Genomic DNA, 16226 nt, shown 5'->3' with positions numbered 1-16226 from the left:
GGAGTGGGTAGGTGGGTGTGTGAGCACCCTCATAGAAGCAGAGGATGGGATAAGGGCTTTCTGAAGAGGAAACCTGGAAAGAAAATAACATTTGAAATGTAAATAAATAAAATATCCGATAAAAAGAAAAGATTGCATGTAGGCTAGAATCTTCCGGGATTAAGCCTAGGTTAGCAGATAAAGGCAGTAAGCCTCTGAGATGACAATGCTGTCAGGCAATTAAAAGATATTCAAGATGGCACAGAAAGCGAGGAACGAAGCTCCTGCCCCTCCCAAAGCCGAAGCCAAAGCGAAGGCCTTGAAAGCTAAGAAGGCAGTGCTGAAAGGCGTTCACAGCCACAAAAAGAAGAAGATCCAAACATCACCCACCTTCCAGAGGCCCAAGACACTGTGGCTCCAGAGGCAGCCAAAATATCCTCGGAAAAGTGCACCCAGGAGAAACAAGCTTGACTACTATGTTATCATCAAATTCCCACTGATCACTGAGTCAGCCACGAAGAAAATAGAGGACAACAACACACTTGTGTTCATTGTGGATGTCAAGGCCAACAAGCATCAGATCAAACAGGCTGCGAAGAAAAGATATGACATTGATGTGGCCAAAGTCAATACCCTGATAAGGCCTGATGGAGAGAAGAAGGCGTATGTTGGCTTGGCTCCTGATTATGGTGCTGTAGACGTTGCCAACAAGATTGGGATCATCTAACCTGAGTCCAGATGACTAATTCTAAATGTACACTATTTTTGTCACCATAAAAAAATTAAAAATATAAAAGATACTTTTACAGGGTTTAAAAAAATAAATTCTATGTTAGCTTACCCCACAGTCCTGTTGGAATCTGGACTTTTTCAAGATTTATTCATCTATTGTGTTCTGTGAGTGTTCTGTCTGCATGTACGTGCACTACATGTGTGCAGTACAGTGGAAGCCAGAAGAGGGCATCGTATCACCTGAAAGTGGAGTTTTAGACATTTGTGAGCCTCCATATGGATCTTGAAAACTGAATCCAGGTCCTTGGCAAAGACCTCAAGGGCACTTAAGCATTGATCCATCACTCAAGTCTTGTGATCTAGACTTTTAAGTGTAAACTCCAAACCTATGGAAGTTAGAATCTTTTATCATTATAGTTATTATTCATGAGTAATGGAATCATGAGATTCTATGCTCTGTGCTTGCAGAGGTTTGTGTAAACTTTGGGAAGGAGGGTGCTTGAGAAATCCCTTAAGCCAAACAAAGGAAACACAATCAGAAAAACATCTCTCAGTAGGCAGGGATGTAATTTCCAGACCACCTGATGAAGATTAAAGCCATGTAATGTTAATTATACATTGACAATCTCACCATGAATTTTAATGCACTCTAAAAGCAGATTAAAACACTAAAATTAAAACTTTTTGCTAACAATCAGGAAGAAAGGGAGAAAGTACATTTATGAAAGCCTATGGGCTGTGGTGAGGAGGTGGGGGATGAGGCATAGCCTTCACTGAGAAAGAGTTACAGTATAAAGAAGTCAGGTAACTGGGGGATGGAGAAGGAAGGCAGAGAAAAACCCTGAGCTAGATTGCAACAAAGTAGATACTGAAGAAGCCACAGAGTATAGTAATAATGAAGCCAAATATATATGTTGTCTTAATAAGTGGGAATAGATGAAATTTTCTGCCAAAAGAGCAACAAGAGTAGAATTTCTACCTTAACTAAGATGTCACAAAAAGTATTTAAAATTTTCCTTGAAAGACATGAGCAAAGTATGTCAAAGTACAGCAAAGTTAAAATATTACTACCAGATGCCATAGATATCAGGGCAAAACTTATGAGTCAAAAATAGTTATGATCGTAAGTAAATGATATGTGAGTATATTTTAAATAGACACTTTTTGCTTAGTTAACTTGCAAAATATCATGTTTCTAAGTATGGATGAGAGCTCAGAGCACGATATCTTCTGTGCTGTATGAGAGATCAAACTGAAGACTTTGTATTCCTCTGGTGAGTGGTCTGTGACTGAGCCACATGTCCAGTGCTGTATACACAGCGTGGTCTCACATTTAGGAAGATGAGCACAGCAGGACGGAAGCAAAGCTTCTCAAGTCAGACGGCAGAAAGAGTTAATGGGCTCCATCATACTGAGAAGGTGAAATATGGAGTTTTGGCAATAATTCTATTACCACAACTATAGCCATTTACTCCAAGTTACACACACCCACAAATGCTTTGGACTAACATCAAAAAATACCAAGTTAACTAGTTGTCATCGGACAAGAAGCTTAGGTGGACATTGTAGAGCATGCTTTTCACCAATCCTCTTCAGAAGGATGAGGTAAGAGAATCATGTATGTGAGGCCACAAGTTCAAAACCAAAATAGTCAACACAGCAAGACCTCATCTCAAAACACACACACACACACACACACACGCATGCACACACAAACACATGAGTGCAACACACAAAGGCACACAATACACAATAAAATGTTACCAGCAGCTCTGTTTCAGCAAACATATTATTCTTTTTCTCTGAAAATGGTATGCTTTTGTTTATTATGTATTTATACTAAAAAGAATTCTATGATGCCTTAACAAAGTAACTCATTTTCTATTTTGTAATTACTTTTAAAACTATTAAGGAAGTGAGGCTGTTAAATACTGAATGTATCATAATGAGTTAAGTTTCTGTTGAGCTATCTGAAGCTCTCTTGGAGGGTACCACCTTTGCTTTCTATGACAGCAACGGACTTTGTTGTTACTTTGACTGTGAAACACTCAAAATTAGTGTAAAAACTAATAGTCCTAATACATTCTTCCTGTGTATTCTTTATTTTGCTTTTGAACAGTCCCATGGTTGCTTTGATGCATTATCAGAGAGTATTGGTGGACTTTATAGTGTCAGCTTACCAGCTTACCTGTGTGGTGTGGTTCTCACAAGTGCCTGTAGGGCCAAAACACCTGTCTAACTCTAGATGGACAAACCTACCTGGTTGCATTTAGGCTTCTGCCATGACCCCTCAGTCTCCTCCTATGAAGGCAACAATATCTTCTTGTTGGAGATGCCATGAATGAATGGAAGACCTCAGGCTGCTTGGAGGCCAGGATCGTGGGCCATGCTTGATGAGGAATGGGGCATCGCCAAGTCAGCATGTGTTCTGCTTGAACCTGGAGAAAAATATGGGCCACATGGGATCTCTCAGGAGCACTCACACAATTATGCAGAGGCAGCATAAGCTGCAGCTGAGACCACCGGCTGCAAGAGGTGAGCCTCATGCAGGGCAGGATTGATGCTAAGAGAAAGCCAGGGTCTGAGTCACACAGATTAGGCCTCCCACGGTCTGTGTCATTTTTTCATTGACACAATTCCATCTAAGAATCTAAGATTCTTGTTTGTTAAGTTTTCTTTCTTTTTTTTTCCCTTGAGCTAACATTTTACTCTGTGGCACAGGCCAACCTCAACTCACTATGCAGCCCAAGTTAGCCTCAGCTTCTCAAGTACTGGAATCCTAGGCCAGAGCCACCATATCCAACTACCATATTGAAATACTCCCAGATTCCTTAATGGGGGCTCTGCTGTGGTATCTCAAATTATGCATCTGCTTCTGACTCTGAAAACCGTTCTATGTCTAGGAATAGCAAAATAGGGCAAAGGTTCTAAACATTCACGCCAAGCAAGTTTGGTATAGGATGTGAAAAATTCTCTTTGTCGCCTCTATTCCTTGCACCCTGGATGTTTATGTACAAAAATCACTGTTGCCAGTGCTGAAAGTCTGAGGTCTGTCACATCAAGAGTCTATTTCACCTTTTTCCACATCCTTGCCAGCATGTGCTGTCCCTTGAGTTTTTGATCTCAGCCATTCTGATTGGCTTAAGTTGGAATCTCAGAGTTATTTTGATTTGCATTTTCCTTCTGACTAAAGATATTGAACATTTCTTTAAGTGTTTCCTGGCCATTAGAGATTCTTCTGTTAAGAATTCTCTGTTTAGCTCTGTGCCTCATTTTTTAATTGGGTTATTTGGGTTGTTGGTGTCTAACTTCTTGATTTCTTTATAAATTTTGTATCATAGTCTTCTGTCAGATATAGGGTTGGTGAAGATCCTTTCCCAAACTCTGGGCTGCCGTTTTGTCCTATTGACAGTGACCTTTGCCTTACAGCTTTCAGTTTCATGAGGTTCCATTTATCAATTGTTGATCTTAGAGCCTGATCCATTGGTATTCTGTTCAGGAAATTGTTTCTTGTGGCAATGTGTTCAAGGCTATTTCCCACTCTCTCTTCTATTAGATTTAGTATATCTAGTTTTTGGTTGAGGCCTTTGATCCACTTAGACTTGAGTGTTGTGCAGGGTGATAAATATGGATCTGTTGGCGTTTTTCTACATGTAGACATCCAGTTAGATCAGCATCATTTTTTCTATTGTGTAGTTTTGGCTTTTTTTGTCAAAAATTAAGTGTCTGTATCTATGTGGATTTACTCCCGGGTCTTTAATTCAATTTCATTCATCAATCTGCCTGTTTCTATAACAATACCAAATAAATGGTCTTTTTAATAATAAGCATTTTGTACCCAGTTCAGGTGGGCAATCAACATTAATAGTAATTGCCTATGCCCTGTAGAAGTCTCAGGAACTTCCCTGGACTAACATCTATCTCTAGGAAGAAAATGAACCTTTAGTAACTGGCCTTTTAAATCAATAACTTATGCATCATTCTGGGAATGTATTTCTTCACTCAGGCAGAATACCTTCTGAGTGTAGGCTCTTCAGCTGCTGACTTTACATTACGGGTCTGGCTGTTGTGTGGTTCTGATAGCTAGTTTTATGTTAACCTGACACGAGTTGTAACCATTTGAGAAGAGGAAACTTCAATTGAGAAGTTCCTCTCTAAGGTAGGGCAAGCCGATAACCTATAATTAATTTTCTTAATTAGTGATTGATGTGAGTTGGCCCAGTCCATAGTGGGTGGTGCCATCCCTTGGCTGGTGGTCCTAAGCAAGCCTTGGGACCTGAGGTAATTAGCAGCACACCATGCCCTCTGTACAAGCTCGTGCCTCAAGGTTCTTGTCCTGTTTAAGTTCTTGCTCTATCTTTCTTCAATGTTGAACAATAAAATGAAAACCAAATAAACACCCTCCCCCCAACTCGCTTTTGGTTTTCTCAATAATTTTGCAGGAATTATTTGCATCTTATTTAGCCATAAGTCTCTCAAACTTAGGACAAGTTTTATCTTCCATAATTGTGCCCAGTTCTTGTACCCTGAAGTAAATTCTCTATCTCTTTGAACCTGAATATAAAACTATAAAACCCTCTGTAAAAGGGACAGCTGTGGAGGTGACTTCTGCATAAGGGCCAAACTGAAGCCTGCCTGAGAGCCTAGTGATTGGTGATACAGACAATGACAGACAATCAGATACTGACACATGAAGGACATGCTTGCTTGGGCCCAGTGGGATGTGGGTAGAGGTATAAAATGTGTTTGCTTCTGCATTCTCATCTGCTCCCAGAATCTGTACTGTTGATCCCACACCTTCTCACCCACTGTGTCCAAGGCCGGATGGAGGGTTCAGGCAACAGCCCTCATGGTTAATTTTGTATCATCTGTGATGGTTAATTTAGTCAAGGTGATACAATTAAGAATCACCTCAGGAGAAAGTCTCTATGAAGATGGATGTAGGATAGGTTGGCTTATGGGTATCCCTGTAAGGAAACTTTTTATTGTGATAATTAATGTAGGAAGACTCACCCTGAATTTGGGTATATTTCATAGACAGGACTGTGGCCTGTGGAAGAATGAGAAGAGGAGGTAAGCACTGGCATGCACTCCTTTATTCTTCTCATTGTCTTCACAATGAATGCAATGTGGCAATCTGGCTCCTCCACAGTGATGGTCCATAACCTGGAATTATGGAATGAAATAAACCTTCTCACCTCAACATTGATTTTGTTGGAGCATTTTATTACATCAACAGGATGTAATAAATATGAAACTAGGACATACTCTATATAATGATTTTTTTCAAAGAGTTGACAAAAATAACCATTTAAAGTCCCCAGGCCACCATCTTATGAAAAAGTACTAGAATTATGAAGACAACCTTGGGGAAGTACTCTGAAGGGCTACTGTTGTCTATGGTGAGTATACAAATTAATGTGACTGGGTTTGGGAACTGAAGACACATACACTCTAGAACGTAAGCAAGTGTGACAGAGAGAGTAAGCAAGGTCTTGCCCTCACATCAACTGCCCTATCAAAAGAGCATTGTTAGGTACCATTGATTAGATATGCTATTTTATTTAATTCTGTCTAATCCACAGTTGGTCATAATGGGCTGTCTGGCTGCTTTACAGACTACACCTTGCTACTGAAAGGGATTTGAGCTGGGTCAGAAATTACTCAACTTTGCTGGCTTCCATTTCATACAACTGCAGATGACAGCTTTTCTATTTTGGTAGGCCTTATCAGTGAACACTCATCCAGTGTACCTTCCGGCACTGGCAGAGATGTACACAGGACCTCTGAAAAAGGGGTAGAGGATTTCCTGGCCCAGAAGAAGCTTAAATGTTTTTGCCTGTGCTGGTCTGTCTCCGTATCTATCCACGGTTACCCTAACACTGGTGCCTTTGGTGGTCCTATGAATTAAGGTACACCTGACTCTCCAGTGTCCACTAAAACAGCTCAAGTGGTTTGCACATTAATAAGTGGTTAATAAATCCACAGTTCAACATTAGACCTCTGGTCATAAGAAACAGCTCTGACTTGGTCACTGTATCAGTCAGGGTTCTCTGAAGGAACAGAACTGATAGAATGAATATATATATATATATATATATATATATATATATATATATATATATAGCTTCATGAGCTGGATTCCAGACAGTGCCAGCAATTAGATAACAACTGGTTATCTCCCAATGCAAAGGCTGAGAATGCAGTAGTTCAGTTCCCAGGACTGAATACCTCAGCAGTCCTAACCTTGCATTGGAAGTCCTAAAGAGCTACTGGTCTTCAGTAAATGTTCAAATCCTGAAGAAATAGGATGAAGGAATGCCTCAGAAACAGGATAAATGAAATTGTCATCAATAGTGAGGGCATGCAGGCAAAAAGCAAAAGCTTCCAACTCTCATGACATTTTACATAGGCTTCCACCAGCAGGAATAGCCCATATTTAGCACGGGTCTTCCCCATCAAATAATCGAATAAGAAAAATCCTTCACACGAGTTCCTAGCTGCTCTGCTTGAGTGGCAGTTGATTCCAGATGTTGTCAAGTTGACAACCAAAAGTGGCCATCACAGTCACTTCATTAGAGGTCCTGTAGATCGAGTCGTGCTTTATGAGGTCTTCTTCCTCCTCAGCAGGAGTTGCAAGGAGAAATACACTTACCCCTTCCTTTCATTTACCCCTTCAGCTAGCTGTTTGGATTTTAAAGCCTCCCAGAAACTCACAAGTAAAGCATTTTGCTTTTTGCCAAGTATTTTTATACAAACTCCAACTCAACACAGATCATAACACATTTGCTTCCTAATGACACAGGCAAGCCCCTCCATCTGATTCTCACTCTTTCTTTCTTTCTTTCTTTCTTTCTTTCTTTCTTTCTTTCTTTCTTCTTCCTTCCTTCCTTCCTTCCTTCCCTCCTTCCTTTCTTCTTTCCTTTTTTTCTTTTCCACATGGTTTCAGGCACATTTTGTCACTCATAACTCTGGCCATATGACTGCTACCACAGCTTTCTTACAATCTAGCCTCTGCATTTAGAGAATTACACCATGTTCTGTCTGCCTATAACCAATCAAAGCCACCCAAATACTTACCTGATGGATAATACATAGACGGGGTACACTAAAGAAGGGAACACGGTAAGATTTTCTCTGTGCACACTCCACCCTGGCTTATCTCTGGTTCAGATATCAATTGTATGACTTCTTGGAGAGATATAAAGAAATGTTTGTTCATTACAGGTAGAGAGGGTACTAACAGAAAGGTTTACATACAACTCAGATTTGTACTATCAGAAAGTTCATGCCTGTCAATTATTAGATGCTTATATAGAGTTGACTAGAATATCAGTGGAGAAAGATGCCTCAGGATCTCATGCTGGCCTTGTGAGTATCTCATGGTCCCCCAGTTCTCTTGAAGCTAGTGACTTTCTCTCTTTCTTAAATCTGGGAAATACATCAGGTACAATCTTGTAAGGCTTTAGGAAGTGTTATCATACTATTGTACTTCAAGCAAAGACAGCCATGTCCTCCTTGGAATAAACAAGAACAGGACAAAGCTCACACACAGGGATGGCCTGTTCTCTCTGTTCTCCATGGTGGTGGTTGGGAAAAGTCATGGAAGGCACCCACAGACATGTGAATTTTTACACATAATGCTGGCCCACACCTACTACAAAAGGCGGTAAGGTTTCCATGTTTTCATTTCCTTCCCAGGGACAAGCAGCAGAGAGAAGTCAGGGAGGTAAAGTCCTGACAAGGTTGTCTTGTTTCTTTTGGGAGCTCAGGATGCAGATGTGGAGTACCTGTTATTTGATACTATAGTCTCATAGCTGGGGCCATGCATGATCCATCACTACAGTGAGGAAATGGAATTTCTAAATCCTCAGAAGCTCCACATTTTGGATATACTGCTTAAGGCAGGAGATTTGGGGAAGGAAGTATAATGAAGAACTGTAGGTGCAAAGATAATGTTTCAGCCATATGCCTGTCAGAGTCATGACGTTGAAGGTTAGAAAGACATGCAGTGGGTCTCTTTGTACACACCACTGTTATGTCTCTATGAGTTCCTCCAGGGCCATTGTGATGGTTAGTTTTTGTCAACTTGACACAAAATACAGTCATCATGGAAGAGGAACTCTCTAATGAAGGCTATCTTCATCAGATTCCTCTGTGAACATGTCTGTGGGTTATTCTCTTGGTTAACGAAGTGGAAGAGTCCAGCCCACTATGGACGCTGCTACCCTGGTGTGTGGTCCTGGGTTGTATAAGAAAACAATCCGAGCAAGCAATGGGAAGCAAGCCAGGAAGCACTGTTTCTCCACAGTTTCTTCTTCAGTTCCCGCTTTGAGTTCCTGCCCTGCCTTCTCTTCATGATGGACTATGATGAAGACACGTAACCCAAATAAACCTTTTTTCCTCCAAGTTGCTTTTGGTCATGGCCTTAAACCAACACAAAGAAAATTAGAACATCAATGACGTCTCAGTTCTAAGACCTGAGCACAGTGACTATCACACCTGTACCCAGAAAGCTTTCCAGAGAGAGGGGCACAGGAGCAGTGCCAAGCTGTGAGCTGAGCTGTCTCCAAAATCACCCAGTCACTAATGGAATTGAATGATATATAATCAGGGAAGTTAGACCACCCCAGGTATGAATGTGTGATGAAAATGAAAGTGTAGACTCAGTGGTAGGAAGTGAACTCTGAGTTAAATGAACATTTTAGGACAGACAGCTTTGAGAGCACCCCTGGCATGTAATGCCAATGGCAGTTTTGGTGTGGTATGCCTCTTCTACTTTGGGATTGAGCAAGAGAGAAAATAGAACAGGCAGGTGACCCACCATTGGGAAAACAGGTTTTTGTGTCTTGTGTGCCTCATTATGCTCTCTCTACTCACTCCCTGAGGTGTGTCCAGAGGCTTTGTACTCAAATCATCACAACTGAACAGTGCTAGGTGCTCAGTGCGTGAGGCACTGTGCTAGTTACCTCTGTCATGGCCTTTGGACTGATCGCCACCATGAACATCTCAAACAACTGTTATGTTGGATGGATTCCTTCTAGAGAAAGGACTCCCTCTAACCTAAGAGTGACATGACACTGGCTTGGAGCTCTCTGCTATTTAACCCATCCTGTTGGAAGCCAGGTGTGAGAGCAGGGCAAGTCTGATTCCCACTGACGAGCACTATGCATGAGTTCAAGAGGCAGAGGTACCGTTTTTTCATCCACTTTGTGGAAAGGGATGCCAATGTGAACTAAATAGTAATAAATGAGTCCTTTAATAGGGTAACATGATGGGGCATGAGAGAGTGACAGTTCCTTAATCTAATTCCAGAGATGGCACACTGTTGCTTTGTCTTGACTCTCTGTGAACATTTTGAAAATGAATTCTTATTACATATAGTAGGCAGGCACTGGGCTAACCACTCCTGTCTTGACCCTTGAACTAATTGCTTCCATAATCACCTCAAGCTCCTGCAATGGATTCCTTCTGACAAAAGAGTTCCCAGAACCCACACCTCCTTACCCATCCAAAGCCTGAAAACACTGCTGCCCAGATAAGAAAGTGGTGCTGACTATGCCATAGCTGGAAGAGCCAGTGTCTGTAAAGAAGAAAAATGCCTATTAGAGAGAAGAGTTCAGAGCTCATCACCACTGTCAACCTAGCCTGGGTGTTCTTATTCAACCCACACTTGGGTAAAGCTAGTCTTCCAGAAAGATTTTAGTGCATTACCCAGTGTCTTTCTGTCAAGCAAATATGATACCAACACAGCACATGCCACTTCCAGGCCAGCTGTAGTGGGCAGATGGTCAGAGAAGTGTGTGCCCACATTGAGATTTCCAGTATGTGAGAAAACAAAATTTCAGAGAGAGCACAGTTCTGCCCGCTCATTCACAGGGGAGGTCTTCTCTTCTTTTCCTGGTGACAGAGGGCAAGTTCCACAGCATTTAGCCAGGCAGGTAGCAGGAGCTCGACCCACTAACAGAATTCTGATCTATACTCACTGAGGTAGACAAACACAAAAGTCTATTCGGATTGGAACCAGAGCAAGTGCTACCTGCCAGCAGCCCATTCACCACAATGGGAGGGAGGAGAAAGATGTGAAGGCCTGAGTCAGGAGCCACTGGACGCTGTGACAGGTTTGACTTCTGTAAGTTCAAGTTATTCTGGGTACTGCTCAGGGAAGTCCTTTGCATGTGGCACCAATCCCACATATGATTAGAAACAAAAACAATGATGTCGTTCAAATAGCATTTGTTTATTAACCAGAAACTACAGCGAGGAAGCATTTCAAGTAACTTTACTCTCTGCCTGGACACACATTGTTCACTTTACTGTGTCAACAAGTATAAGCTGATATCAGAGAACAGATTTCCATATGCTAATTGACTCCCTTCCTTTCTGAAAGACCATCTTTTCCTGGCAGTTAATTCTAGCTGACAGGGAATGGCTTCGCTTTTCATTCCTTGCAAAATAATGTGCTGTTGCAACGTGATTTATAATAAGCAGCGTCGAGAAAGAACTACCATGCTGATCGGTTATGACAGCCAAAAATGCTTTGTTAATGAAACAACAATGTTAGCAGGATCTTGGAGGCCAGTGATGACTTAGAATTTGTTGTTTTGTCCTGAGCTTCTGAAGGATCTGTGACCGCCATGGGAAGATATGGAGGCATGCACATTGGGTAGACTTTCAGGGTAGAATGTTAAGATTGTGGCTGGTGATAAATGCTTGAAATCGAGGTTAACATTGTAACATATTATAACTAATTTTCTTTGTTTTGTTTTGTGTTAAGACAGAATCTATCTGTAGCCCTAGTTGGCTTGGAGTTCACTATGTAGCCCAGGCTTGCTTGGAAGTGGTAATGATCCTCTTGCCTCAGCCTCCAGAACACCAAGAGAGCAAGTGTGCACCACCACCACCCTCCCCCAACTCCTTTTCACTATAATCCACTTTACTTAGCAAGCTGTTGTTACCCTAAGTCAAAGTCCCTCGAACTATACAACCCATCAATTTCAAAGACAATATTTATCAACTTCTGTTGTGCCCCAACCCATAAGATGAAGTAATAGTAGCACCCAGAGTATAAAGCACCATGATGCCTCGAGAGCAGCTCTGCATCTGAGCCAGGCAGGGTAGAAGACAAAGCCTAAAGAGGAACTCAGCATCCATTCAATTTGTGTAATGGAAGCAGAGGAAAGTCAGTCATTACCACAACTGCACAAAGACGCCCAGGGCCTCATCAGGTAACTAGGTGTGCAGCACATGGCTTCAGAAATCTTGCCTAGGTTCAGTCAGGGAGGACTCTACAGTAGCACAATTCACCAATTATTCAGAATACCATGTCTTATGGTATCCATACACTCCCACAGCTGCCGCCTCCTTTGCTGGAGTGTCTACACTCAGCTAAGCTGGGAGCGTGTTCTCCCCCAGTATTGGGTCCTATATTAATTGAAACAGGAATCCTATTGAATTTTCTGAAGTGCTTCACTGGAGAGCCTCCAAACACTAACAGCGAATGAAATTAAATAAAAAAGGGTCAGCTGTACTTAAGACCATCTTGTGAGTGCTTAAGAGACCAGGTATAATTAAAGAGGCTGTAAACTAAATATCAAGGGGCAGTGCACGCACCCATGGTAGGGGTGTGGAGCACAATTCATCACAGAGAAGGCCTTCAGCAGGAGCAGGGTTGGGGAATGCTCAGTGAAGGTCAGCTCTCTAGCAGGTTTTCATAGATGTTCACAGAATCCCAGTCATACAAGTCAAGACCACAGAGGAAGGTGTCTTCTTTCCAAATAATGTGGGACATAGGGGTTAGTTTGACTAAGGCCATGAGAGCATGCTACCCTCAGCTCTTTACAGTGGTGACCAAATGTTAGCATGTCAGTTACCAAGAAGACTATATAACATGACTTAAATGCATCCCCTATTACCTTGTTGTCTCTACTCAGAACCTCTCACAAATGCCTGGAACATAAATGAATAAAAATGTCCATTAATGACTAAATGATCAAATAAAGAGTCTTGGAGCCATGTGAAAAGACAGTTTTTACAAAATCAAAACTCTTTTTGTAATTCAAGGTCATACTTGGGCTAGGAACACCTACTTGGTAGAGGACTGGTTCCATCTCTGATGACACATACATGCACACACCCACACCCACATGCACAGGCACACACACACACACACACACACACACACACACACACACTGAATGTGGACTGTGACCTCATCAGAAAGGATAATGCCCAGTTTGTTGTGACTTCCTAAGCCTGTCTGCTGCATCAGCAGAGGGAGCCCTTGTTGATTGATTCACGAGGTCATCTTGGGATCATCAATCAAGACAGAAAGTAGAAGGAGCATCGCCAAAGACCTATTTCTGAGATGGCCGTGAAGTTCTCACACCAGTGATACTGCTTATCCAGTCATACCTTGCTGCTGTGTGAGTCACAGAAGATCCTGAGCGAGAGTGGAGATGATTTTTACCTACATGGTAAAGAGAGGTGCACACAGGGTAGGTGGTCTGCCAAACTGCAGGTGCATTACTACATGACAAGTGTCCAAACAACATGCTGTCGTGTGCTTCATATGACTGATAAACACACCTTAGTGTACATCATGCAACTAATAAATACGCCGTAGTGTGCTTCGTATGACTGGTATGCATTGTATAAACGTGTTGTAATGCTGTAGAACTCTGTGACTATCTGTAAAATACAAGAGCCAACAGTAGGCAGAGAAAAAACATTTATGGGTGTGACAAGGACAGAGCAAATAGGATTCACCACTGGCCCATGAGACTGCCTATTCAAGAGCACTGGGTGTGTTCCCAGAAGTTCTAATTCTGATAGCAAAAAGACAAGACCTGTCTGAATTGCAAACTATCTGACCTAAGGGAAGGAACCAACTCTATTGCCATCTTGTTCCCAGAACAAGTTGTAGTTGCCTCACCAAGGCTGCACCATCAGGTTCTCGGAGACTCACCTTTGCTGCATGCTGCCAGACTCAGCTTAGAAGGTTACCACTTCAGGCTGGTGGGTAGCTCAGTGGGTAAGGACACTTGCTGGAAAAGCATGAAGAACCCAGTTTAAATCCCAAGAACCATATAAGAAGTCTATATGTGGTTATGTGGTCATACACATACTTGTAACCCCAACACTGAGGGAAAGAGGGAGTAGAAAGATATCTGGGGAGGACTTGCTAGTCACCAGCCTAGCTCCAAATTCTCTGAGAGACCCTGTCTCAAGTAAATAAGACAGAGTGTGATATAGCAGGACATCTGTCAATCTTCTCTGGCTTCCATATGCACATGGGGTGGCATTTGCACACACCAAATATATATGATATATATCATATATATATATATATCATATATATATTTATATCATATATATATGTATATATACATATATATATATGATATATATGTATACACACACACACACACACACACACATATATATATATCAAATAAGCTTCTACACATACAAATTTACACACAGAGAGAAGTCCATTACCTCTTGATTTGGGATGGAACACAACATTCTTGTAGCTATATATTTTTTCCCTGCACATACCCTCAATTGGAAAAAAAAAAGCTGTAATCGGGCAACTTTGGAAGCTATTCATAGCCAATGAGGTGGATCAGAGAATCATGACATATGTCATGCCTGATAACCTGAGTTGAGCCCCAAGACCTACATAAAAGTGATGAAGAGAACTCATTCTCTCAGTTTAATTTGTCCTCTGTAATTTCATACCATTGACTGCATCCCCCCCCTCTCTCTCTCCTTCCCTCCCTCTTCCCCTCCCTCCTTTCCTCCCTCCCTCTCTTTCTCTCTCTCAATTGTTTGCTCACTCAGGCTCTCTCTCATACACACACTCACATAGACTCTCTCTCACACACACACACATTCTCCCACACACACACACATACATGCACACAATGTAATCTATTTAAAGCTATTCATAGAATTACAAGGAAATCCTCCCCCCCCCCCCATTAGTTTGTCTTATTCTGGACACTATTATGTAATTTCCTGAAAGGTTAAAAGAGAGAGAGAGATTTACATCAGTGAGTGCAGCTCACTGTCCAAAGCTCATCCAGTGACACTGGCCCATGTCTTCACCAGTTTGGAAGCAGAAGAGGCAATCAGTCCTTGAGATATACCCATCATGCATTGCTTGGTAAAAAACCAAAGGCATCCCACAAAACAAAAGGTAATTAATGAAAATAAAAACCATATTTTATGGTGACAGCTATATAGTAAACAACATATTATATTGTGGGGTAGCAGAACCACAACATGCTTTTTTTTAAAAAAAAAAATCATTGACAATGCATGCATGCTCCTGAACTGAATCCCTGGTCCTCCCACTTCCGGCCTTGTCCCTGTGTTCTATTCCCACTGCAACTGAATCCCACTTCATGACCCTTCTGTGAACCAGGAGGCAGGCCATGATTCAGTCATTACACAAATGAACTACAACCTGGCATCATGTGTTATTCAAACAGTGTCAGCCAGAAGGAACTCCATCTAACTTCATTCCGCCATGGCACCATGCCCAATAGATTTCAGCCCCCTGATTAAATAGGGGACCACTGTGGTGATTGGTTAGTCACTTGTGCCATATGAGGTCATTTTGAACTAGGGTGAACTTAGGGGTAGCTGTCAGCTTTCTTGGCAGGTACTTCTTAGAATGGACAGAGATGGTCCCTCGGAAATGGATGTTGGAAAAGGATTTTCTCCTTCTCTATGTGCACTCACTGGGCATCTTCACACACTGCTCAGAGGATGCTCTTGGTATGTGTTGTGGATGGTACATGGCTGGGAATAATGCTATTTATACTGTTCTTGAATTACGCTATTTACTGCAGGGCTCAGAGTCACACAACCAGCAATTAGCATAGAGAATATAGGACACTTTTTGTCATACATTTAAAATTTTTGTACTGCACATAAACAAACATGCACACACATGCACATACATGTGGGCTTGCGAGTCTGGATCATGCCTAGCAACTGCAACTTCAAGTATGAGGATGCTTGGGCATCACCAGGTTGGGTATGTTTTACCGTTGACCTAGTTTAAGAAAAGATGAATTGCTGAGGAGTAGCTGACTCCATCAATGGGTTAATGATTCTCCATGCTATTCTTTTCTGAAAAGGCTTATTTAAATGTTTATCAGTTGTGCAAAGTGGAGCACGCTGGCAATTCGCAAGGGAAAGCTCATCATTGCCTATGCATGGAAGCGTTGTAGGAAGATTAAAATAACATTGAGTATATTCTGTAAATGAAGGCAAGAACTAACAGAAGCCTCCAGAGCCCATTATAAATTTTAATAATACATCAAGGTAATGTAACTGAATAACCGATCTCTAAGGGAAGAAACACAACATTTGGCTAATATTACAATTTAAATTATGAAAACAAAAAGAGCTTTTAGTTAATCTTGTCTTTCTGCTTTTATTCTTCAGGCTCTTTTTTATTTTCCCTGAATCCAAAAACCATGTAAACAAATAAAAGTACG

The 16226-nt window shown here is 41.6% G+C and overlaps 1 pseudogene; it reads left to right on the top strand.

Annotated features, from left to right (window-relative positions):
- Positions 1–235: 235 nt before the first annotated feature.
- LOC117724044 (large ribosomal subunit protein uL23 pseudogene) lies at positions 236–706 on the top strand (annotated as a pseudogene).
- Positions 707–16226: the final 15520 nt, after the last annotated feature.

Source organism: Arvicanthis niloticus, chromosome 19 (genome assembly GCF_011762505.2).
Source record: "Arvicanthis niloticus isolate mArvNil1 chromosome 19, mArvNil1.pat.X, whole genome shotgun sequence".
Classification (NCBI taxonomy): Eukaryota; Metazoa; Chordata; class Mammalia; order Rodentia; family Muridae; genus Arvicanthis; species Arvicanthis niloticus.
Note: the sequence above shows the minus strand (reverse complement) of the source record. Positions and strands in the feature narration are given on the sequence as shown.